General features: G+C 38.8%; 1 long non-coding RNA gene across 1 annotated transcript in view; it reads right to left on the bottom strand.

Moving 5' to 3' along the window:
• Window positions 1–27,887, bottom strand: part of LOC140510565 (uncharacterized) — a 58,490-nt gene that overhangs the window by 30,247 nt on the left and 356 nt on the right. Inside the window, exon 2 of the long non-coding RNA XR_011969287.1 lies at window positions 2,681–2,755. This is a non-coding gene — a long non-coding RNA (uncharacterized lncRNA). The remainder of the gene's footprint in view (window positions 1–2,680; window positions 2,756–27,887) is intronic.

Genomic DNA, 27,887 nt, shown 5'->3' with positions numbered 1-27,887 from the left:
ACGGGCTGGTGAGTAGTGATTGTGATAAGAGAATAGTCTTGGCAGATACATTGTGAATTTAAGTGTTCTTGAGTCCCTGAGTTGGGAGCCCAATCACCTGGTTGGAGAAAATATCTATAACAACACTTGCCAGAGGAGAAGACCTCTGTCAGGATTATGCTTTAGCTAAAATACTCAAGACAGCCATGGTCTGGCTTCTCAGAGATTTGGACCCATGAGTTGTTTGGCCAATGCAGGTCTTCCTATGTGAAAACAAGGCATCTGTTCTACTGTCATAGAAAGTGATCTTGATTTTCTTTAGGGAACATTAAGAGTGTAAGGGACTACTTGAGGTGTTTTAATATTTTGGTAGCCTTATCAATCTTTTCTGTCTTACATGGTCTCTGAGGCATAGGAAATAAACCTGTCATAACTGACAGCCATTTTAAACAGTAGCTTTTTTCTACAAAGGACTCTATTGCCCACCTTTTGGAGACACCCTAGACATGAGCTGTACCTAAGATTTATTTTAGTTATTTCTCTAGAGGAACTCTGGAGCAGGAATGATGAGGTAGAAAGAAGAAAAATCTCATAAGCTTAAGGGGGAGGATACTCAACCTCACTCAGACCTAAAGCCCTTTGTGGTAGAAAACCTCAGGTCAAAGGTCACAGGAATATTATTGGGCGGGACACTCTACTCTTTTGTCTTTACACTTTCACCTTTAGAAAATTCAATCATTTTCATCCATTCTCTACCATTGATGTCTCAATCTGTGTGTTCAGTTCCATTTCCTCATTCCATTACCTCAATTTCACCATGTCAATAATCTAACTTTTCATCTTTTACATGAAATTGGTTGACCTTTCTACTGCTCCATCTTGTGTCAGTAGCACCATCATTTCTCCCAGGGAAGAAGTCTATTTTATCTTTGATTCATTCTTTTCCTTCATCGCATCTCTTACTTATCCATCAACAAGTACTGTTAACTCTTTCTCCAAAATACCCTTAGCAGATTTGATAAGAGGTAGTATGGTGCTATGAAAAGTGTTGGAGTGGGAGTTTGAGGACCTGGATTCGAATTTGGCTGTACTGTCTGTGGGATTTTAGGCAAGTTGCTTAACCTTTCTGAGCCCCCATTTCCTCATATGTAAAATGAATTGGTTAGATGAATGATTTCTAAGGACTCTCCCAGCTTTAAATTCATGATCTTATAATACAGCATTCCAACTTCCATTAACATGACCTTTGTCATTTCACACCTGGAGCAGGTCATGGGACCATAGATATGGAACTGAAAGGAACCTTAGAAGGAAGAGAGGGAAGGTGAAGGAGATATGTATTTACATAGCACTTACTCTACGTGAGGCACTGTGCTAAGCATCCTTCTTACAATTATCACTTCATTTGATCTTGGCACTACTCCTGGTAGGTAGGTGCTGTTATTATCCCCATTTAAAGCTGAGAAAACTAGGGCAGATAGAGGTTAAGTGACTTGCCCAGGGTCACACAGCCAGTGAGTGCCTGAGGTGCTGGATCCACTCTGCCCCCAGATACCATCTCCCTAGACAGTCTATCTACCAACCTGCATTTCACATGCTCATCACATAATCTCCTGGTTCAAGAACCTGTGATTGTCTTTGAAGACTACATCCAGACCCTCCATACTCTGGTCTCCTTCCTTGCCTGTTTAATTCAATCACTTTTCACCATCCTGGATCTTACTTTCTGATCATTCTCACAGAATCATAGGTTTAAAACTAGAAGTGTCTTTGGAGGTCCCCTAGTGCAATCCTTTTATTTTACAAATGAGGAAACAGCAGCCCAGAAAGCAACTTATCCAGGAAAATACACCCATTAAGTGTCCGAGGAGGGATTTCAGTGGAGGTCTTTCTGACCCTAAATATAATACTCCACATGGATTTGTGATGTCTTCTCTCAATATTACCCCGGGACCCCCAAAACTAACTTCCCCACTGGCCCCTCATGCCTTTGCTCACATTATCATAGGGAATTATGGCTCCAGAACCATAAAGGACCTCAGTGGTTACCCAGTCTAATGCCTTTATTTTGCAGGTAAGATACAGAGGCATAGGAAGGCTTGCCCAAGATCATATAGGTAGTGTCAAAGGCGAGATTTGAATCCAAGTCCTCTGGTTCTAACACTGTCCCCTTTCCACTGTACTATATTTTCTCCATGTAATCTTCTTATTTCTTCTTGGAAGATTCTGATAATTAGCGCAGACTTTGCATGGAAACCTTGGGATTAAGGCGCCAATGTGTCAGTAGGAACAATGCTGGATTTGGAGTCAGGAAGATGAGTTTGAATCTTGCCTCAGACACTACCTTTGTGACTCTGAATTTTTTAACCCTCCTCTGCCTCAGTTTCCTCATCTGTAAAAGGGGATATAGCATCTATCTTACAAGATTGTAGTGAGGCATATCAAATTAGATAATAACAGGAAAGTACTTAGTACAGGGTCTGGCACATAATAAGAGATATATATAGATATATATGTACATATACATATGTGTATATACGTATATATGCTAATTATGATGAGGATCAAATAAAATAGCATATGTAAAGAACTTTGCAAATCTTAAAGTGCTATAGCAATGCTAATTATTATTATTAAATATATCCTCACTTAACCTGTTGGTTTTGCAAGGCCAATAATGACTTAGTATAGAACGTCTTACCAATATAGCTGCCAATCAGGTTCATCCAGAAAGATGATGAAGTCAATGTCAACTGAAACTGTTTCTGTTCAGATGCTGGTAGAGATAGAGAGTGATAAGAATAGCTTGTGGGGTTTTTTTATTTATTTTTTAATATTCTACAATCACTACCAAATAACTTAGATTTTTACCCTCCCACCTACCCCCCACCACCCTCCTCCCTCCCCAAGATGCCATACAATTCTATATAGGATCTACATATACTTTCCTATTGAATACGTTTTCACTATAGTCATGCTGTGTAGACGAACCAAAATAAATGGAAGAAATCATGTAACAAATCAAAACATAATACACACACACACACACACACACACACTAAAATGATCTGCTACATTCTGCGAATGAATTTCATAGTTCTTTCTCTGAGTGTGGAAGGCATTTTGTCTTAGAAAAACATTGGGAATTATTTTTTTTTTAAGTTCTTGTGTTATTACAAAATTCCAAGTCTACCAGAAAAAACTCTCGCACACTGTGATTGTTGCTGTGCACAAAGTCCTCCTGGTTCTGCTCCTTTCACTCAGCATCAGATCATATAAGTCTCCCTGAAGTCTTCTTGTTCATCATTTCTTACGGTGCAATAGTATTTGATTACATTCATATACCATAATTTATTCAGCCATTCCTCAATTGATGGGCATCCCCTTGATTTCCAGCTTTTGGCAACTACAAAGAGTGCTGCTATAAATATTTTTGTACATGTGGGACCCTTTCCCATTTTTATGATCTCTTGGGGATACAGTCCTAGTAGCGATATTGCTGGGTCAAAGGGTATGCACATTTTTGTAGCGCTTTGGGCATAGTCCAAACCACTGTCCAGAATGGTTGGATGAGCTCACAACCTCACCAACAATGAATTAGTGTTCCAACTCTCCCACACCCTCCCCAACATTTATCATTTTCCTATTCTGCCATGTTTGCCAATCTTATAGGTATGATGTGGTACGTCAGAGTTGTTTTGCTTTGCATCTCTCTAATCAAAAATGATTTGGAGCATTTTTTCATATGATTATAGATATCTTTAATTTCTTCCTCTGAAAATTGCCTGTTCATATCCTTTGACCACTTATCAATTGGGGAATGACTTGCATAGTTGTACATTTGAGTCAGTTCCCTATATATTCTAGAAATGAGACCTTCATCCCCGAGATTAGCTGTAAAAATTCTTTCCCAATTTACTACATATCTCCAAATTTTGGTTGCATTGGGTTTGGTTGTGCAAAAACTTTTCAGTTTAATATAATCAAAATTATCTATCTTGCATTTCATACTGCTTTCTACCTCTTCTTTAGTAAAAAATTCTTTGCTTCTCCATAAATCTGATAAAAACACTATTCCTTGCTCTTCCAGTTTGTCCATGGAATCAATAGTTTGTGTTTTTATAGGATTTCATAGTTCATAACCCTGTCCCCATTCCAAGACAATGAAAGTATTTGCATCCCTACTTTATAGAAAAAGAAACTGAGGGTCATTCAGAGAAGTGACTTACCCAAGGTCACAGCTTGAAGAATAATGGGAAAGAACATGTTTTAAATCATTCTTTCATAGACTTTGAGGTCCTGGATCTGATGCTTACTACCCGTATGACCTTGGATAAGTTACTTGACCTCCATGGCCTCAGTTTCCTCATCTGTTAAATGAAAGGGTAGGACTCTATGGCATTCAGAGGCCCCTTTCAGCTTTGAATCTATGACACAGTAAAGTCCTCCTCCATTTGGACTCTGCAATCTTGATAATATATCTCTATTTTTTAGTCCATATGTTGTATATCTTTGCTTTTTTCTCAATTATATGTAAAAAATATTTTCAATATTTGCTTTTTAAAATAAAAATTGATTGCCAAATATTCTCCCTCCTTCCATCTCCTCCCTACTCCTAGAGAAGGCAAGCAGTTTTATACACATTATACATGTATAGCTATGCAAAACATTTCCACATTAGCTATGTTGCAAAAAAAAAGAAACAGACACAAAAAAACAAGAATACATAAATTATTAATAGCATGCTTCAATCTGCAGCCAGACTCCATCAGTTTTTTCCCCAAAGTTGGTTAGCATTTTTCATCAAGTCCTTCAGAATTATCTTGGATCATTGTATTGCTGAGAATCAAAGTCATTCACAATTGATCATCATATGATATTTTTGTTACTGTGTATACTGTTCTCTTGGTCCTACTCATTTCACTTTGCATCAGTTCGTGTCCATCTTCCCAGGTTTTTCTGAAACTGTCCTGTTCATCATTTCTTAAAGCACAATAGCATTCCATCACAATCCTATAGCACAACTTCTTCAGCCATTTGCCCATTAAAGGGCATCTCCTTCATTTCCAATTCTTTGCCACCACAAAAAGAGCTGCTATGAACATTTTTGTACATATAGGTCCTTTTATTTTCATCTCTCCTTCTTGATAGTATTGACAGCTGCCTTCAATTAGTAAATGCCTTCCTGTTTTATCAATCAGTAAGTATTTATTAAGCAGCTACTTTGCACTGGGCAGTGTGATGGCTACTGTCATTGCATATACAAAACCAAGACAGTCCTATCCATGAGGAACTTTGGTTGTGAGGCATCATTAAACAAAGTGCTCCCCACTCTAAGCACAACCCCTAACTTATCCCCTATCATATACCACCTATCTTTTAGGGCTATTTCTACCACACTGACTACCTCACTGGTTATATCTACAGTCAAAGAAGAATGCACTTCTTGGCACAAGATTTAAATTATCTAAGGGAGCAAACCATAGATTCTGATTATAGATAATGAAAGAAAAGTACAATTCTGCAATTTAATTATGTTGGACAAAAATAGTGTGACAGATGTCTCAATTTTTTAGCTTTAATAATTAGGTGTCCTGCTGCATTTGAAAAATATATCTGTCCGAAAATAAATATTTTAAGTGCCAGCTACTGTTCTAAGCTTTGGGAGTGCTAAGAAAGGCTAAAGAAAGTCCCTGCTCTCAAGGAGCTCACAGACTAATAAGGGAAGCAACACGCAAACAGCTATGTACAGATAAGCTACACACAGGATCAACTGAAAATTATCAGGAGAAGAAAGTCACTCGAATCAAGAGGATATAAGATTTCCAAAATGTGGATGTTGTCTCTACCAAAATCACAAGCCCATTCATGCTTCATCTGTCAACGTAATTGGTATCCAACACGGATACCTTGCCCTTCTGTCACCATGTGGCTAACGAATGTACTGGAGGTCCTTTTCATTCTCTTAACATCTCAGGGTAGCACCCAACCTGTCTTGTGTAGGGGTTGCCCCTACCCAAGGGGTAAGAGGACCAGGGTCCAAATCCTGCCCTTACTAGCGATGACAACTAGGGAAATTGTAATATCTCAGTTTCCTCATCTGGACCTGATATCCCTTCTAGTTCTGAGTCTATGATCCTATAATCTGTTGTCTCTTGAGAACACTAAATTGTTAGCTCTGTCCAGAACTTAGGGATCATCCAGTCTGACTGGATTGTTTTGGAGATGTGGAAAACTATGGCCAGGAAAGTCATTTGCCCCATTCTTACTACATAACTGGCCCAACACCTTTTTCAAACATAAACATCCTTGGTTGTATTCTTGATAGAATCTCTGTCTACCTTCTGAAGTCCAAATTCCAAGAATCATTCCCATTCTGGAAATACTTCAAAATAAATGATATTTCTTAAAAGCTGGTTGTTGAGCCAATGCCAACTAATTCAATTCAACAAACATTGATTATGTGAAAAATTATTATTAATAACCAATGGTTTGCAGATATCCAGAGTTCCTCCCCTTTTTCCAAAGTCCTCATTTTAAGGCTCAGTCTCTGAAGGACAGGATTCTCTCATTAATTGTTAACCAATCAGAGCTGATTTCCACTTTCAGGAATACTCACTCTTCCAAAAGCATATAAGCTGTGAGACCACTACCAGGATTCATCTTTAGCATTTGAGAGTGTCAGTGACCCAATTAATCAGTAATATGCTAACATTATTAATAAAATTATTAATTACTCAAAAATTATGTCTCAAACTTTTTAAACCTCACAATTAAATACCTACTGTGTGTAAGACACAAGACTGGGGATACAAATACAAAAATAAAGCAGTTCCTGACCTCAAGGAGCTTCCATTCTATGCTCTCCTGCCAAGTCAAGGAGTTTGGCTCATAGGGTCATCTATAAACTTGATTTGAGTATCTATTAATTCCTTAGCTTAGTAATGACCATTGTCTTTGTGGTGGTCATAAGCCAACAAGACAGGGAGTTCAAACATGACCAGTGGGAAAGGAATAAATGGATGGGTTCCATTGAGTCCTGAGTCATAGGAGAACCAGAACAAAATGTAAGATTGATTAATGGTTTGCCTTGAGATATTTGCCAGATGAGTAATAGTGAAGAGACTACAATGGTCTTATTTAAAAAAAGATAATAACAAACATAGCCTAGTTCCCCAGGCTCCCGAGGTGAAATTTTTCTTTAAAGGACTCACGGATGAATTCTGACATAATTTCTTATGTCTTTGGCTCCTCATAAATCATTCTTATAGCTCAAAAGTCAGGGTTATCAGGAAGAAATCAGGAAACTGAGCAACAACCCAGCTAACCTAATTTGAAATTCTTGTCAAGTGAGAACAGAGAGGAGACAGTAAAGCGGAGAGATGGGTTAGCCATAAACAAATCCCTAAGAGCTTTTCACACTCATTTGCTTACGTATACCAAGCCCAGCTGAGCTAATCAGCAACCCTTCCTTCCTTTCTTGAAATGAAGAATAACAGGGTACAGCCGGGGAACGTTCCAACCAACCACCATATTAGCACATTCACGTAACACACAGAAGGCCTCTTGGGCCTTCCAGGCTTCTCTGCCTGATGTGTCAGAGCAGAAGACTTATGGAGAAGAAATACTGCAGTTTCCCCCAAAGTGCTATATTCTCCTCTACAAAAAGAACTGTATTCTTAGCTTAGAAAGAATGATTTCTTTTTTCAGATCTCATGTGGCTAGAGTTAAACAGAGGTTTCTTTATTTCTTTCTAAAATCAGGCTCCGCTTCCCTGCAGCTTACAGGAGAGATAACCACAGGGCTATTTTTAATAAGCCTCAGGAGGGTGTCAGCCATTGGGTTTATTTTGTGATATGAGAGGTACAATAAACGCACTCTTTGTCAAGAATTCACCCAACCCAAAAGCTTAAATCACCCCCCAGGCCTTTACAATGGACATTGGTGTTTAGAATGATGAATGGTCTCAAGATTCTCAAAGATCCCCAGTTTCTTTCTGAATATAAGAAAAATTCCATTGAGTTCTTTATAATTTCCATGGAGTGGGGGAGGTGTCTGCTTGTGGAATTTAATTGATACAGGGAACTGCTGGTGAAGAAATTTCTTCTACCAGTACACATTAACAGGTCTGATGACATCATCCCACTATTCAAACAGCTCCTGTGGCTCTCTCCTAACAAAAGGATCAAATGTCCCTTCCTCTCTTTGACATGTAAAGCTCTGTTCAACAGGACCCTATCCTTTTCCAGCCTTATTACACAATTCTCCCCACCATGTGTTTCCAGTTCTGGAAAGCTAGCTTTCTTGCGGTTTTTCACACATGACACTCCAAGTCCTTTCACTAGACTTTTGTACTGGCTTTGCCCCTGTGTCTTCTCATCTTTGTGAAGTGAGGCATTAAGTCAGAAGCAGTCTGGTTCTATGTCCTCCTCAGAGTTCTAGTGATATCCTGAGAGGTTTGGATTTCACTTCTCTAGATCTTTTGGCTCAAGCTCTCAGAAGTCTCCCACTTGTGGATGCCAGTAAGTAGAGCCTGAGTTCTGTCTAACCTTTGAACCTCAATGAGTTTTTACAGAAGGAAATTTACCTCAAAGATACAGCAAGAACGGAACTGTAAAATTTCCTACCAAAAATGTGAGACACACTCTCCTCTATACTCCCATGAGCTCTAGGGTATTCAGCCCACTCTTAGCACAATTTCTACATAGTCCTAGCCTTATCAAGTTCTCATCCATCACTCTTATCTTTGACCGAGTCCCCATCTCAACAATCACTGGACTGGGTCCCAGAGAGCCTCACTCCTCAAGGAACTGATATGGCTAGAAAACCTGTCATGGACTTTGACTTCTGGACTCACAGGATCTGCGATGCTCAGATGCTTACAGACATGCTCACCTGAACTTTCAAGCTTCCAGATTAATCTCCATTAAAAAGGAAAGAGCAAATGGCAAAGGAAAGATTAATCTCCTTTACTAAAAATGAAAGCAATGGTATAGTAAAGGATAGAAGCTCTGTTTCTCAGGGACACAGAAAGGCCAAAAGGGAGGAGGCCCAAGGCCTCTCTTCTTAAAGCAGTGTCTCTTAGCAGACTCTGTCAGTGAAAAAGTCAAACCATGATAGAGTTCCATCATTTATTTTTGTCCAGACATTTCAGTTGTGTTCAACTGTTTATGACCTCATTTGATTTTTCTTGGCAAAGATACTGGAGTCATTTCTTTCTCCAGCTTATTTTGCAGATGAGGAAATTGAGGCAAACAAGGTTAAGTGACTAGCCCAGAGTCACAGAGCTAATAAGTGTCTGAGGCCAGATTTGAACTCAGAAAAATGAGTCTTCCTGACTCTAGACCCAGCACTCTGTGCACTATGACACCACCTAGCCACCTAGCACTCCACCAACAGAGCAGCAAAAAAAAAAAAAAATGCTCAGTTTTGTGATGGCACCCCCAGTTCTGGATTCAGAGCCAATTAATAGTCCACCAGTCATCAAGTGCACAAGCCATCTGTGTGGGCCCCTAAGTGTCACCAAGGGACTTCTATTACATATCACCATGGCTGTCCCAGACCCAGACTTCTCAGTCTCCTCCACTTAAAGTAACACCATTAGAGGTATGTGCCATTGCCCCTACCTCTTGGAATCTCTGGTTTCTTTCCAGATGTTGTCCAAGGACCACTTTCTATACAAGGCCTTTCTTGGCACACCTGGCATTTGTGTGTGTGTGTGTGTCTGTGTGTCTGTGTGTGTGTACACACAGTGGTAGGATTTCCCTCGCAGGGACTTCTGGAGTTTCTCAAGTGATGAAACAGCAGGGTCTAAGACTAAAACCAAATCAACCAACCAACCAACACCAAAAAATTTGCTGATGACTGAGATAATTATGTAGGACCACACAGATGAGGAACACTTTTCATGCAACTCAAAAAAATGAATGAAGTTGACTATACCTGTGCTCCTCATTGTGGCTGATTCAAAGCGTGACCTTCTCTTGAGGACTGTACTCCCCTTCCCACATCTGTCACTTTAGAGAAGGGAGGAAAAACCTAAGACTTCTGGTTCAAAGAGACCTACATTTTGGGAAGTAATGATGTTAGCTTATGAGGGTTTTATTCTAGGGTGGATCTCCCATTGCCTCATGGTTTCTTTCTCTATAAAGAAATTTTATACCCCCCCCCCCAAAGTGTAAAACATACAAATTGGACATCAGCATCACAAAATACTCTGAGGCCCAAGGCAATCTGTTGATAGCCAAGCCAGGAGCCAGTTGAATTTTGCATAATCAATTTTCCACAGGTTTTCCTTCTCTCTAGTACTCTCTATAGCAAAAACAGAAACTAAAGATGCAATTAAAATCTTTTTTATGCTTATCTAGCAAACCATCGTCAACATTGTAAAGAACTCTTAAGAAACCATTAGTAATAAACCCTGCCATTTGTTGTACTTGGCTGCAAAACAAAGGCAAGAAGCAGAGAATTGAGTGAATTCCCCATTGTTCCAGCTGGTTTCTACAAGAAGCCAGAAGCCAGTCATTCCCTTCTCTTAATATTCGCAGCTTCATGACTAGGAAAGGATGAGGATCCAGCCTTTACAAACCTGAGAGTAAATCTCCAGAGAAGGGGCCGCCATCTGTTGCTTCTGTCCCTACCTCCTCCTTCTCTCCCAAACTCCTACTGGATCCCTTTCCAGAGAGACTTTTAAAACTGCTTCTGTACCAGACAATTCTGCCCTTCTACCTTGATTCCTTCCATGGAGTCAGCCAATAAACATTTATTAAGTGCGCACTATGTGCCAGGCACTGTGCTAAGCCCTAGAGATGCAAATGAGGGCAAAAGACAATCCCTTCACTTGAGGAGCTCATATTATAATGGAATTGTTGCTGCTGTTTCTATTATTGTTATATTTACTTATTATGGTTATTATCCTTTCTTCTTGAGCTAGGAAGAAGCACAAAGTGCAGGCCAGTACTTACTCAGACTGTCTCATAAGCAAGCCAGCCAAAGCCTTGCCGGAAAGTCAATTACGTTCAAGACTCTCACACAGTACATATAATTTCCTCCCGAAAATGCCAGTTTTCCAAGGTCCGGCTCTCATTCCTCTTCGGCCTTTGTATGTCTAGTACCTAGTAGAGTATTTGGCACAAGTAGGTGATTAAATACATGAGCGTTGATTGATTGATGATATTTACAGCCTTACAGGGTTCGCTGGGGCACTAAGTGACAGCCATCCCACACACCCATTCCCTTCCCCCCTCTAAGTCCAACAGTACCCTGGATGATGACGCCTTGGAGAAAAGCTCTTCTTGGCCTCACTAAGGTTGGAAAGGGTTTGTTGTTGTTATTTGGTGTTGGTTGGCTGATTTACTTCAATTTGATTTAGTTTTGGACCTTGTGATTTCACCGCTTAGGAAACTCCAGAACTCCCTATGAGGGAACTCTTACCAGTCTAAATTAATAATTATTCTACAGTGTTCAAAAGACATAGTTTCCAGGTAATGAATCATTTTTTTTAATCATCCTGCGGATAATTAATAAAAGATGTCAGGGACACTCTTGAATGTCAAAGACCTCACATGGAACCCGCTCAACATTCATATGCTTTTGAAAGAGTGGGTATAACTTAGGGTGGCAATCAACTCCAATTGGTTAATACATAAGAGGAGAATCAATATTATGAGAGGTGGACTTGTTCTAATGAGAATCTGGGGGACATGACTCTGATCACACAGTATTAGTCAAAGAGACTTAATTCACCCCAGTAAGAACAATCTAGACAAAAGGGGAAATCTACTTCCATTTATACCTGACCAAACACTGGAGTCCACCAATTCACTTAAACTAAAATTTCTTTACAAATATTTTGATCAGATCTGAGTTTTCATCTAAGATTTCATCTCATTGTGCACACTGTATTTCAAAGGCTACCTGAACAACCCGCAGGAGCTGATTTCTAAAAATCTTAGTCCTAATTCAATAATTGGCTATTAGGGGGGAGCTAGGTGGCACAGTGGATACAGCACCGTCCTTAGAGTCAGGAGGACCTGAGTCCTGATCTGACCTTAGATACAAGACACTAACTAGCTGCTTGAGCCTGCATAAGTCACTTAACCCTGATTGCCTCAAGAAAAAATAAAAATAATTGAATGTTAATATAGGAGAGAAATTATCATATCTTTCAGTATAATCTTAGAGAATTGCCTGGGACAGTCACTCTATGCCAGAAGCAGCAGTTGAATCCAGATCCTCTCACTCAAAATCTAACATCCTTTCCACTAGGACAGTGTCCTATTTATCACTCTATTTCCCCCATTCCTTAGCACAGGATTTTGCATGTAGTAGGTGCTTGATAAATATTTGTCAAATAAAATTTAAATTGAGATGTAAAGAAGTTATTCTTACTAACTTTATTTACATGGTTAAGATAGTACCAGAGAAAAATCTAACCTAATCCAGCATTCATTAAGTACCTACTGTGTACAAGGTGAGAGACAGCATGGTCTAAAGGGCTGGTCTTGGACTCAGGAAAATCTAGGTTCAAATCAATCAATCAACTTATTCATTTATTAAGTGCCTGCCTTGGGAAAGCACTGAGGATATGAATACAAAGAATGAAACAATTCCTATTGGCAAGTAGACTGTATTCCATGAGACTGTCACACCCTTGTTGTCACACCCTTAAACTTTCATGGTCCCAGGCAAGCACATGGAATTTCTTAACCCTTTTTAAGTCACAGATCTCTTGAGCATTCTGGTGAAGCCTATGTAGCGTGAAGCCCATGTAGCCCCTTTCTTAGAATAATATTCTAAAATTTATAAAATAAAATATAAATAATTATAAGGTATTATATTAAATATGATTATATATATGTATGCATATATACAAATGTGTGAGTGTATATGTATATGTGTTTATATATGTATGTATATGTGTATATGTGTGTATGTGCATATGTGTGTATATCTGTGTATGTATAAATATACATATATATAAATATAAATTTATGGACCTTAGGTAAAGAATCTGACCTATGCGAATAAAAATACCATAGCTGACATGTTGATACCATTAGTGAAAGATTATATACCAGAAATTGCCCACAACAGTGAAATCACAAGTCTTGACAACACCACACGTACACACACACACATCCCTCCACATCACCAAAATGGGCAAAGCACTCTTCTAGGCACCAGTGATACAAATACAAAATGAAAAATTGGTCCTAGGCATCTTACATTCTACTATACAAAACACTTTTAAAAACTTCACTTATTTAAAAACTTCACTTATTCATTGCAATGTGGAAAGTTAAATATTACTACCCTTACATATATATAATAGGGCAATGGAAAGATGCATGGTAAATACATAGAGGCACAACCTAGGACCAATGATAACTCACCACATGAAGCATAAGGATGGCTTGAGAATTGGAAGATACCTTAGTCCAGTGTCTTTAGGTTACGGATGAGGGAATGAAGACCCATAGAGTTTAGGTGATTTGCCAAATGTTAGGTAGGTAATAAATAAGAACTAGTATTTGAATCCAGGTCCTTTTCTCTAAATCCTGTGCTTTACCCACTTCACCATGCTGTCTCCTCCATGTACAACCAGAATATGAAGTGGCACAGTCTTCATATCAAGCGTAAGGAATCATAGAATATTTGACTTGGAAGGGATGTCAGAATTAATAGATGGACAGCCCGTGTTGCTTTGGGACCTCTGAGGTATTAAATAAACCAGAGAAAAGTATCCAGAATGAGGAGTGATTTCTCTATGGAGGTCTTTCAGACAGATATGGATGAGAAGCTCACAATACAATCATAAAAGTCAGATAAGAAGAATGAGGAAATATCATCCTTTGAAGTCCCAAAACTGTCACTAAAATACAAAAAACATAGGCTTCTGATAATTAAAAAATAGTTTCTACATTATGGCTATTTCTTAGCCAATATTCAGATGACAAATCTTGCAATGCTGAAATGTATCCAAAAAAAAACCACCCAACCCTGCAAATAGACATAATCATCCCCTATGAACCTTCTGGCTAATGCAATAAGAGATTTCTGAGCTGCAGATTCCTTGGGAAAAACAACATAGATTTTGAGTGTGTTCTCTAAAGAAAATGATTTTTCAAGATGCAACTCACAACCTTGCATCAGAGTTGTTCTAGCCGTTTATTATTTTTTTTTATTTTATTTTTTTGCGAAAGGCTTGGCTTTGGTCTCAGATGGATAATAGAAATACCTCATTATCTGGCATGTCAAGAATTGAGCTATTTCTTTCACATAAAGAAATTTTCCAGATAACTGAAGATTGGTCCTTCAAGTTGCCAATTGAAAAAAAATTCACCAATTGTTATGATCATCTTGCTAACACAAAATATCATATTTTTAAGCAGGGAAGGACGGGGAGGAAAGTGAAAAAGAAACAGAGAAAGAACAAAAGAGACAAAGAGTGGAAGAGAAATGGAGACAGAAAGGAAAAGGATATTTGAGGGGAGGAAAGAGAAAGAATATCAATGTGCAATGCACAGAGGTCTAGACTTGGAGTCAGGAAGACCTGGGTTTGAGTCATTCAATTTCTCAGTGCCTTGAGCAAATCTATAATATTATGTCACTTTGCTTCCCCTGGACCCAATTTCCTCATTTAAAAAATGAAGAGACTGGACTAGATGGTCCCTTCCAGGGCTAGATCTACGATTCATGCTCCTGTGATCCTAAGAAATAGATGAATGCCATTCTGAATCAGTGGAGGAAATTTCCACACTGGGAGTTCCCAAGGAAATCACAATTATATGCTGATTTCTTCTAACATCTGACACATATTTTATGTATATATACATATATGATATAATATACATACTATATAATATGTACATGCATATGTGTGTATATGACATATATATTGTATAATACATACATGTGTGTTGCCCATGTACGTTATATCCTGCATGAGTTTATCTAGATTGTGACTCCCAGAGAGCCATGAAAACATATCTCTGTTATAAAAAAGGGAAAAGGAGCTACATCTACAAAAATATGTATAGCAGCTCTTTTTGTGGTGGTAAAGAATTAGAACTGAGAGGATGTCCATCAATTAGGGAATGGCTAAACAAGTTGTGGTATGTGAATGTAATGGAATACTACTGTTCTATAAGAAATTTTGAGTAGGTGGATTTCAGAAAAACCTGAAAAAATTTACATGAACTGATGCTGAATGAAGTGAGCAGAACCAGGAGAACATTGTACGCAGTAATAGCAACATTGTATAATGATTAACCCTGATAGACTTAGCTCTTCTCAGCCACACAGGGATCCAAGACCATTCCAAAACACTCATGATGGAAAATGCTATCCACATCTACTATGGATTCTGAAATGTAGATTGAAGCGTACTATTTTCACTTTTTTATTTTTGTTTTTTCTTTCTCCTGGTTTTCCCCTTTTGTTATGAATCTTCTTTCACAACAAGACTAATGTGGAAATATATTTAACATGATTTTACATGTATCATCTCTATCAAACTGCTTGCTGTCTTGGGGAGGAGGAAGGGAAGAGAGGGAGGGAGAAAACTTCAGAAATCAAAATTTTACAAAAATGAATATTGAAAAACTTTACATGTAATCAAAAAAAATAAAATATTACTAATATCCTTTTTAAAAAGAAAAAGGAAAACTTATCTCTGGAGTGTCTTCCTCCCATCTTTCTCCAGGGGAGACTTTTATTACTTCCATTTGGGGAGCAGGAGATTGAGCAACAAGGTAGGTCATTCTGCTCTCCTCAGAGAGGTAATACTAGGTTAGAGTTATATCTGTCTGCCACTCTAAGTATTGTTAGTCTAAGGGAAATAAATTTTGGGTTCAAGCTACTCTCCTGATTGCTATCCCTTAATGGGGAGGGAGTTCACCAAGCTATATTCCAAATGTTTGAATCCATTCCTATCAAGTACCAGTTACACACAAGCTATCACACATAGTAAGTAGCAAACAAACTCATTTATCCAAGCCAATATCAAATAGAAATCAGAAAAGTTATATTGATGAGAATATACCAGACAATACACAGAGTGAATGAGCTCTTCCACTAGGAACAAGACTCTGCTCAAGTGAAAGAGTGCCCCAATCTTTCACCCAATGGGAAATTTCCTCAAGTGTCCCTAGAGGCAAGCTGGGAATAGGGATATGCTCAAGGCATTGACTGCTTTTCATGTTGACTTCTTCCCAGAGTCTTTCTGTCCCTCTAGAGACCTCTCTGTGAAGAAGACTTGCATCTTCTCTCAAAGCTGGAAGCCAGAAGACAAGTAGAACCTCTCCCAAACTGTTGACAACTCTCCCTCACATCATCATATAGACCTTAGGAAGTCCAGTTCAGAGGCCACAGCAAGAGATGTATAGGGCTTGAACTAGAGTGGTAGCAAAATGAATGGAGAGAAGGTGACAGATATGAGAAATATTGTGAAAGTAGAAATGAACCGATTTTGATTGGCCATATGGAGAAAAGAATCAAAGGGAAAGCCAAGGTTGTGAACCTGGGTGACTGGGAGAATAATGCACCCTCAAAAGCAATAGGAAGGTTTGGAAGAAGGCTTCGCTTGGGACACTGCACTACAGGGATGGGAAGGAGGGGAACGGAAAACACCACAGAAATGAGTGAATATGGTAGATTAGATCAGGGATGATATTTTTTTTCATGTGACCACTGGAGGTAAGAAGAAATAATTTTGTTGTTTCTATTTTAGCTCATTATTCTTTACAACCAAATTCAATATGCAATGATTTCTATCTGCTGAAGCAATTCAACTATTATCAGTGTTTTCTATATTTCAGTATAAGTAAGCGTCAGAGCCAAGAACTCAAGTTCTTCGTTGAAGGTATCTTAAAGAATGTATCCCTAGGGCAGCTTTATATGGTCATTCAATTAGCACAGCCTGATTGCCTTGATGTAGTCCATGAAGGAATTCCAGAGAATGCCATTTCCTTCTCCAATTAGCAACACATGCATCTATCATGCAATTCCACATCACCCTGTCAGGTCTGAGTGAACAGACCCAAGGATACATTACAAATAGTAGCATTTTAGATCATACATACTTTAGCAATAGAAGTTCCAACTGTATCCAGTTTCCAAAATGAATTCAACAGGTCTCCTCCTGCTTCTTTAGTTAATTACATAATGCCAGTGGGAGGGGAAAAAAATAACCCACAACACCTGTAACGAATAATTCAGTTTCACAAGCTACACATCTGGAAACTGAATCTGGCATGCCATGGGAAAGGGATTTGTCATTCTAAACTGTAAATCATGACTGTTTTGAATATTTAGGTCTAAGAATAATGCAAATTAATTTTATAAATAAAGTTAGAGAAATGGTCTTTCTCCTTGCCCCAAACCCTTGTAAATTTTCCAAGGAATAATCATGAACAGTGTGATTATTTCTTTTCCCTTTAGAAACTGGAAAATTAAGAAGAGAAGGCAAGTGTTTCTTTTCTACCAAACTCTTGACAACTCTGTACCTCACACCAACATGCAGACTTGAATGAGGAAATCGAATTAAGAGTCTATAGCAAGGAATAGGGCTTAAACTGGGGTGGTAGCTGAGTGAATGGAGAGAGGGGGACAAATGTAAAGGCAGAATTGATAAGCATCATTCTGGAACTTAGATGTTCATCTGAAACACTGAGCAGATGTGTTACTAATTACAAATAAGGGAATGCCGTATTTTCTCTGAAAATGACTTTTTTTCAAGTCATTCACCATTGCTATTGTCACTAGTGTCCATCTGTCCACTTAAGATTTGAGAACTGCAGAAGTAAGTTTGTTTGTTTAAACGTATATATACCATTAAAGAATAACTGTTAGCCCTAAAGGATACAGCATTGCCCTCTAGACTTATGCATATGATCTGACCTAGATTCCATCCTTGTGGAGACTGACCTTAAATGAGAGGGAGCTGAGGCCTCTTTTATTCATGCCCCTTGGCTCATTAAACTCCCACACTGGTACTTCAGGGACAAATTATGTAAAGGGTAGAATATGGCCCATGTGGAATTTCTCCTATTATGAATTAAGTATGGGACAGTTATTTATTTCTTACACACAAAAAAATGTTAAAGGACACAAAGACCCATAGGAAGCCTATCACAGCTACTTAAATACTCTTTCACAGTCTGAATCACAAGTGTTAAAATGCAAGATCACAAAATATAGTGTGCATTTCATTGCATTTCTGTACTGTTCAAACAATTCCCAGACATCCTCATGCTGGCGGAATTCTCTCTAATATGGGAATTTCCTGAGATAACAGTCATCTCTACCACATGGACCCATGAATGCAGATTCACTGAATTCACATGGTACAAGGTCCAGAATTCTCCTGGCTAGGGAACCCTATACCTCTCTCATTACCATGGGGTGTTCTTTTGATACAAAAGGAAGAGGCCAAGTATCTCCAGAATGATTATAGGTAATAGTTTAACCAATCCTTTTGAATACTTACAAACAGGGACAATTTTGAGTCTGGGAAAGCAGCCAGATAGTTCAGTGGATCCACACTAAGAATCCTGAAATTCTCGTGATAATTATAGAAAACAGACAAAGGGAGGAGGAGCTAGAGAAGGCATCACTGTTTATTGATAAATATCTTTGGTTTTCTGCTTAGTAATGAGGTTGGGAGTTAGGCCAATGTTATGCTCAAACGTAAGTTTGGTTATCAATCATGTCCCGGTCACATATAAGTCGCAATATTCTTGTTATGACTTTCATAGGTCAGAGTTTCTTAAGTTATGACTCAGTATCTACAACAGCATTCAGGATCTAAGTTGTGATTGTTAACAGGTCACCATGTTCAGGCTTCTAAACTTTTAACAAAGTTTAAGGTTTTATGGCTTTTCACTTATTACTGTATTTTACTTCTTTTTCCCAATAGGGGACCCTATATATGGTCACATCCAAATTCAGGGGCTTTCATATCAAAATCAGAGTCTGGTCACTTCTTCGGAAGGAAATCACAAAGCAGATATGGAGGCCAGAGGTCTCTGTAAACTAACCTAAGTTGAGTGCCCTCACTTTAACGCCCATTTGGGAGAGTTTGCCATTTGGTTGGAGTGGGAGAAAAGCACCCCATCTCATTGCTATCCATTACATAACGTCACCTGAAGGGTCAAAGGAAGGAGAGTGAGAAGTTGTCTCTCTTTTTTATCTGAGGCAGCACCCTGCCCTCTGCTTCTATCAGTGGGTAGAAGAAGGACCAAGGAAGCAGTCAGTCCTGAACCAACCTCATTTCAGGAAGCTCCAATATTCCCAAGGGCAGAGTCAGCCCAAGGGCATTGTAGACAGGAAAGAGGAAGGGCTGTCTTACGTGTGCTTACTGTATGGCAGGTATTGTGATAAGCCCTAGGGATATGAATGCAAGATCTTCAAGGCACTTTCACTCTACTGGCAGGAGAGAATTCACGAAGAGGAACCAGAGCCAGGGAAGGGATTAGCGGTGAGAAAAAGTCACAGAAATGCTGAATAGAGGGTGGGAAGTTCATTGTTATTCTCTTGCTGTTTATGATTTGATCATTATTCCCGGAGCAAGTGGAGGGAGGGAGGACCACAGGGCAGAACAATGGTAGTAGCTAGATGCAAAGTGAAGCATGATCCCGGCACCTTGGCCAGATAGAGAAAAGGAAGAAAGGAAAATGTATTTAGATCACAGTTACTTCACAGCCCTGCTACCATGTGCCAGGTGCTGAACTAAGTGTTCACAGGACTATCTCATATCATCTTCAGAACAATCATGGGAGGTAAATATTATTATTATCCTCATTTTACAGATGAGGAAACTGAGGCAGAGGTTCAGTGACACATAATAGACATTTAATTGCTTGTTACCTTCTCTAAATATATATATATTTAGTACAGAGTGTGGTCCTGCTTTAGGAAATATTTTATACCAGTGATTCAATGGGGAAAAAACACGGTTGAGGGCTTGTAAGTTATATTAATGCTAGGAAATCACCTCCCCAAACCCTCAAGATTCCTGAGGAGGGACACAGGCAGCCTGGCTCTGGAGACCCAACTTTTCAAGATCTTCTCTAAGCTGAGATACTAGCCTGAAAGCCCATGCTACACATACTAGGAACTTATGAATCCATAAAAGAAGATTCTGGTGCTCTAAGCCTACAGATCAGGACAATAGATGAAGTCTTTCCTTGAAGATGTGTATAAAAGTGATAGGTAACAGCTTAATCCTACTAGTTCAATAGCTGTGTGAGAGTACTGGTAAGGGCTTTTTGAAGCAAAGTTCTGGGCTAGGCAGAAATAGGTGAAAGGCGAAAGATGACAGAGGAGCAACATCTCCCAGCATTATGATACCCAAAACATCAACAATTTCTCAAAAAGCTAAAAGTTGCCCTTAAAGTAGAATAAGAAAAACCAGATAAATCAAGCAGTAATAGATAATAGCTGAAGGTTAGTGGTACAGAGTGTGTTTATCTGAGGTCAGGTAGGGTCTTTCCTTGAAAATTGTTAAGTCATTCTTTTGGAGCAGGGTCTTTAAGCCCTTGTGTTAAGTATGGAGCCCTTGGGCAGTCTGGTGAAGCATATGAACCCCTTCTCAAAAAATGTTTTTAAAACACATAAAATAAAATACATACAATTACACAGGAAACCAACGACATTGAAATAAGGATACCAAAGTATATAAATTTAAACTTCATGGACCCCAGCTTAAGAACTGCTACTTTGGAATAATGTTTGATTATTGAATATCTGTATGCTATTTTAACAAAGTTCTGTTCATGAAGGAAATGCATAAATAACCAGATCATGGATGAGTATGTGGTCACTTGGTTACCCACTTTTAGGTCAAGCCTCACTTGGCAGCTGACCAGTGCAGAGAATGATCAACCACTACCATTACTAAGATGATAGCAATTAGGTAAATGTGAGACGTTGTGAAGCGATGAGAAATATCATGGAAGAGTTATCCATGGTGCCCATGGACCACACTGAGTTCATGGAAAAACTGGGGTTAGAACTTAAGTCTCCTAACTCCCAGGGCACAATTCTTTACACAAAATTTTTTCACATGACTCCTTTGGGAGCTATATCAATCCATGGTAACTAGTCACCTCCTGCTGGACCACAGTGCCCTGCTCTGGCCTTTACATGTATCTATTTCCTTTTTCCCTACTTCTAGTTTCCCCAAAAGAATGGAGAACGTATTGGTGCCTTTTTTCTTTAACTCTTAAACCCAATTGCTCAAGAAAAAGAGGTAAAGGGCATCCTACTCCCTACTGGGCACTCCCTGCATCCTTGCTGCAATGCTGCTTTTACACATTGTCTCTTGCAATTCATTTAGCTACCAGATAATTTTGGGATAAGTAATACTGAGTTCCTTGGGGGAAGAGGGTTTCTCAAAACCATTTGGTTTCCAGAAGCTAATGAAAAAATGTCTTCTGACATTTTGGAGGGGAAGATCATATTTAGTTCTGAGGTTAGTGACAACCATAAACATTTGAGTTTGTGCAAGGTTCCAAAAAAATAGTCCTGTAAATGTGGGACCAATATCGAGGCAAGGGATGAGGACCATTTTCTAAAACTACAAACCCATTAGCCCAACATCTGTGATCTATAAAAGAGAGAAAATTATATGGTAGGGCACGACTGAAGAGCATAGACGTAGACATGGAAACACGGGGAAGATAAACACTGCTGATTTAAAAGAGCATTTTATCTTCCTAATGATGCTGACTTCTCTTCTTCATTTAAAACGAATGTTGCCTTCCAGACAGGCTGACGGATTCCTGTTGAGACTACTCAGGTAATAGAATATTTTCTATTTATCATTATCCCAGTTCACTTAATTTTGTTTTACTTTCTCTGTGGAGAAATGACACTTTTTCTTGATTCTTCAGAATAGGAGACAGCTAGGTGGCACAGTGGAGTCAAGAAAGTCCTGAGTTCAAATACAATTTCAGATACTTACTGTGTGACCCTGGGCAAGTCACTTAACTGTTGTCTCAGTTTATCTATAAAGTTGGGATAATAACAGCAACTCCCTTCTAGGATTTTTGTGGATATCAAATAATGTCATATTTGTAAAATGTGCTACATAAATGCCAACTATTATCATTAAGGGAATTGGAATCCAAGTCCAATGTGAGAAACACCAAGACTACATTGAGATATAAAGTGTTCATATATTGTGTATAATATAGTGTGTGTGTGTATGTGTGTGTGTGTGTGTGTGTGTGTGTGTGTGTAAATGAAAACATGAGGGTGAAAATCATATATCTAAGACCATACAGATCCAGGGCAGATTAAAAATAGTTGGCATAGTAATCAATCAGACTGCCAGCTCCTCAGAGCCAGGGATGATGCTACATATGGATATGTGTGTATATATGTAATGCATGTATACATATATGTTTGTGTGTATACAAACTATGACCCAAGAGAGACCTTAATTTAGAAAGGCCAAGGTCATCTACTGCATCCTGAACCATTCCCAGCCATCTTGACCTTGCTTTGCCACTGGACTTCAGTGACTCAGGGAGAGCGTAAGGTAGACAACTTTGTGTAGCTCTGTCTCACTTCTAGCCAATTCACTCACAAGTCAAGAAATCACCCTCATGAGGCCATGGGTCCTCTTCGAGACTGAAGAACAAACAGCAGTAACACATTATGTACATATATACAGGGTGTCTCAGAAATCTTAGCACCATAATAAAATTACTGGTTGTTGTAAAATAATATCAATCAATAATATAACAATTATATTTTATAATATATATGTAATAAAATTATGAAAACTGTAAACTATTAAAACTTCAAACTGCACTACGAATTTTCAGATGTCAGATATATAAATATAAACAGTATGGCAAGAGAATTTCTGGCTCAGACTTCGTGGTCTTACTGTGATGAGAAGAGGACAATTTGCCAGTTGCTACTTTGAGCTTCTGGATATTATTCCTAGAGGACAGATCATACCACCTGTAAGATCTAGATCAGGAACCAAGCTGGGGCTCCAGTTTTGAGCACCTAGCAGGCGTCCTTATCTTCCCTTTTCTCTTCCTTGTTTCCAGTTGTATATAGTGATCTTCTCCTATTTTCTATCACATTCTGGTTTCTATGCTGCTTATGTAGTCACATGACATATAAGACTGTTTAAACTGATAGGTTGGGTTTGCAGATTCTTACACAGAATCGATTAAGCCTATACTCTAAGTGTAAGAAAGCTACAGTTAACCATCTCTGCATTGTTGATCTGGTGATTGACAAGAGTACCGACTCAACTGACCATTAGATGACTTTATCTCAGTTTGTAAATACGTATGTATAAAATAGGCAGCAAGATAGAATAGTGTGCCAGCCCGGAAGTCAGGAAGACCTGAGTTCAAATCTAGCCTAAGACTATTACTAGTTGTGTGACCCTGGACAAGTCACTAAAACCTTTGTGCCTCAGTTTTCTCATCTATAAAATGAGCTAGAGAAGGAAATGGCAAACCACTCCAGGATCTACAAGAAAACCCCAAGTAGGGTCACAAAGAGTCAGACACGACTGATTGACTAAACAACAATAATAACAAATGTATAAAAAAAGTCCCCAATCCCTCCCCCCACAAAAAGAGTCGTATTCAATTTGCTCATTGGCTGCAAGAGGAAACAGTGGGAAAAAATGGCATATTGTCCAAAACTGTGGAGTGTTCATTCTTCTGTATATTTCCCAGGTCGAGTTGAATTTATTCATCTATCATGAATCCATCTTGATTTCTGGGTGCCACATTTTCTAAAGCACTCTGATAAGCTGCAGAACAGCCAGAGGAGGATAATCAAGATGGTCATAGGCCTTGACCTCCTGCCAGAAAAGGATTAGTTTAAAGAGTAGATTCTGGAAGGATATGGCAGCAAGTCGCTTAGCTACTGCTTCAGTTTACTCTTAAGGCATTATGTAGGAGAGGGATTAGGCTTATTCAACTCGTGCTTATAGAACAAGAAACCTCACTGCAAAGGCACAAACTTAGACTCCAAGTATATAAAAACCAACACTTCCAAATGCTTCATGAAATGTACTGCCTGTGGAGATTTGAGGCTGATCTTGGACTCCTTCTTCTAATTGGAGGACCATGGGTTTCTCCCAGAACCTCCATTAGGGAGGCCTCCCAGGCCAGCCAGTTCTTCATCTCCCATCAGGCTGCATACATTGGGCCTTCTTGGGTCAGGTACCTTCTGACCCTCTTGCCCTCCTCTTTCAAGTTCCTTTTTATGTAATGTCTTCCCCGTTAGAAACTTCTTATTTTTCTTTTTGCTTGTATTTGTATTACCAGCTCTTGGAACAGTAGATGCCATATAGTAAGTAGCTGAAAAATGCTTATTGACTGATTGTTGTCTGTCTGACACCTCCCCTCTCCAAAAGAGTCCATAAGAGAAAGGCTGGATTTCAGTTTGTTGGTCACAGTTATGAAGATCGTCCTTATTTAGATATAGGCTGAGTAAGCCCCGTCTAACTCTGAAATTCTGTGACTCAAATCTTATAATCTTCTTGGGCCTCCTAATTGAAATTAATACTCTCAAGGGTCATGGTACCATTTAGGATGCTGAGTTATATAAGTTCTAAAATTCTTTATTCATAGACGACAAATGAGGGGATATCATCTCATACTTAATCTTGCAGAGGAGAAGAAATAAATGAAGAAATACTTACTGTTAAAATCACAGCCAATGGAAAATGCTTCTATGTGAACATTTATATACCTTGGCATGCAAAAACCAGCTTGGGAATATGGGTTCTGAGCCATCAGAAAAAAATAGGGGGTGGGGGAAAAAGAATAAGCTAATAGAATGTTAGAACTGGAAGAAACCATCAAGTATATCAGCTTTAGAGTCAGAGATTATGGGTTCAAATTCCACCTCTAAAGCTTACTACCTGTCTAGTCTTAGACATGCCACATCTTGAGCCTTAGTTTCCTTATCTGTAAAATTAGGATCTTAAACTGAATGGTTTTTTAATTCCTTTTGCAGTTCTATATCTATGACCTTATGATCTTTCATTATATATGTCAAACCAGTGGGAAGTCCAAGGTCCAATATGTTCTAGCACTGTTGTGACTAATAGTAATAGTAAAAATAATAATAACAGATAAAATAATATTATAATAATAAAAAATAAAGATAATAAAGCTGGACTGAAGTGCATACTCTGAGCAAGATCCGTTTATTAACACTGATACAACTATTAACTGGTATAATTGTTAACTGGTATAGTTCATATAACTGTTAAGAAAGCAGATTAGACTGAGCGCTTCAGTAAAACCAGTGAGAAGGGGGGGACCCTCCTTGTTGGTATGAAGGAAAGAAGACTGTCTAGGTACCCACGGAACACTAAAACTGATTCTGCTAAGACAAGTGGACTAGTATTCTAGTCTGGCAATGAAGGAAAGTTCATTGATTTATGGAAGACATCCGCCTCTTTGCTAGGATATCAGTACTACTAGACTTGCTGTTCCCTTGGAGGAGATACTATCTCCCCTAATTGTACAAGGACAGTAAGGACAGACATCTTTTGGAGATGGCACCAGATTAGCTTGTTGGCACTTAAAGATATGTCAGGGGCAAAGAGTATGAGAAACAAGAACTTTTCCTTTAATGGTATCTTTAAACCAGCTCAGGGAGAAAGCTTATTTCCCGAGCTCAACTCAAGGACATAGCAAAGTGGCTTTAAGGTAGATGTAGACTCAAACATCAAGTTAATAGAGCATAAAAATCACTTACATTGTAGAATCAATACAATAAAAATCAATACAAAAGAAATTAGAGCTAATACTAGAAAAGTGCCATTTTTACTCATTCTTACTCTTTTTGTTTTCCTTCAGAGAGCCAAAGTTCTGCTCTCCACTAAAATGATTTTGATTCTATCTTGGTAAAAGTAGACAACTAGGTGATGCAGTGGAAAATGTCTGGGGCTTGGAGTCAGGAAGTCCCAGCTTGGAATCCTATCTCAGACACCTGCTAGCTGTGTTACTCTAGATGAGTCACAACCTCTCTATCCCTCAGGTTCATCATCTGCAAAATGGAACCTAAATCAGAGAGCTATTGTGCAAATAAAATGAGATAACATTGAAGCCCCATGCCAACTTTAAATCCTTATGTAAATGCTAGACATTGTTGTTATTAAATACTGTTGATGTTATTACTTCATCAGGAACTATCTAATCATGGGTTTATGATTTTTTACCCCAGATTGCTGGACAAGTTAGAATGACGCTATCCAACAAGTGAAAGGGACATGACAACTGATGATATTACTACTACCAAGGGCTCTGTTGGAAGTATATGTAGTGTCCAAATTGTTAGTTTCAAAAAGCAAAGTGGAGCTAGTACACAAGAACACTTATGGTAAGCCACTCTACAAGCCATCCCCTATGCTAGGACCAAAGGAACATGATTTAGAGTTGGAAGGAACCTCAGATGCCATCTATCCCAATTCCTTCATTTTATAGATTTAGGGCAGCTGGGTACAGTAGATAGAATTCCTGACCTGGGCTTAGGAAGGTCTGAGTTCAGATCCAGCTTCAGACACTTACTAGTTATGTGACCCTGGGCAAGTCAATTCATTTTGCTTCAGTTTCCTCATCCATAAATGTTCTGGAGAAGGAAATGGCAAACCTGTCTAGTATTTTTGCCAAGAAAACCCCAAAAGAAATCACAAAGAGTTGGATACAACTGAAAAATGAATAAAAGAACAGATGAGAATAGTGAGGTCCATAGAAGTTGAGTGATTTAAGTCACACACCCATTAAGTAGCAGACCCAGCATTTGAATCCAAGTCCTCTGACTCCAAATCTAAAACTTTTTTCCACTGTGTCTTCCCTGCCAATGTATGGTCATTTTTTGATATTCTTCTCCCTTTCTATGATTTGCATAGACCTTCAACTCTGTGTATCAGAAGATTTCAGCTGAGAGTTGGCAGTGAGTGATGGAGAAGGCAAGAAAACCAAGGACCAGGAGGGGAAGGGTAGATAAAAGCCATTGAAAAGGAACACCCTTATACTGACTTAACCAACATTGAGGGGGAGCTTTATGTTTCCCTGGCAAAGCATATGACTGTGGCAGCCTTGACCAGGTCTGAGATTGGTCTCCATTTCTGGTGGCCAGGTTTGAGATTGGTCTCCATTTCTGATGGCCACCTCTAAGACTGATCTCCATTTCTGGTTAGGAATTTCCTGCAGGCTAAGTTCTTCTGTGCCTCAGGCAAAAGCAGGCTTCCTGTGAGGGGCCAAATTCCTGCGTAAAGCAACATCAGTTTCCTAATCTCAAATACTTGGTGTTCTTTGGGTGAAGGACAAATCGCTATCCTCATGTTTCCATCATGTCCACTTTAAGATCAGACCAGTATGTGGGCAAGAACACAACTTTCCATCCTTGAAAGGTTAGGAGATAATGAAATGGCTTGTTTGCTGAAGATAGAACTCTTTGCAACATCACAGAGTGAAAAAAGAGCTGGATTTGGGCTGAGGAAGACCTCGTTCAAATCCTGCCACAGACGCTTAATAGCTGAGTAACCCTGGAGTACAACTTCTTTGACCCTCAGTTTCTTCTGTTTTAAAATGAGAATACTAATCACATTACAGGATCATTACAAGGATCAAATGAGATAATGTGTATACACTGCTTTAGAAACCTCAAGGTTCTATGAAAATGGGAGCTATGTTATAATGTTTTTAATTATAATGAATTTATCCTTGTTCTCTGACATAATATGAAGCTTAAACAATTTGTAACAATAGCTGGGTCCCAGAGATACGACTGCTAGTCACATACCTCAAGAAGGTATGTAGCAGTATTGTTGTAGCAGTGATAAACTAGAAACAAAATAAATCCTCATCACTTGGGGAATGGCTCAGCGAGGTGTGGTACATGGAAAG

This window comes from Notamacropus eugenii, chromosome 6, assembly GCF_028372415.1.
Source record: "Notamacropus eugenii isolate mMacEug1 chromosome 6, mMacEug1.pri_v2, whole genome shotgun sequence".
In the NCBI taxonomy this organism is placed as follows: Eukaryota; Metazoa; Chordata; class Mammalia; order Diprotodontia; family Macropodidae; genus Notamacropus; species Notamacropus eugenii.
This window is presented reverse-complemented; position numbering and strand designations above follow the sequence as displayed.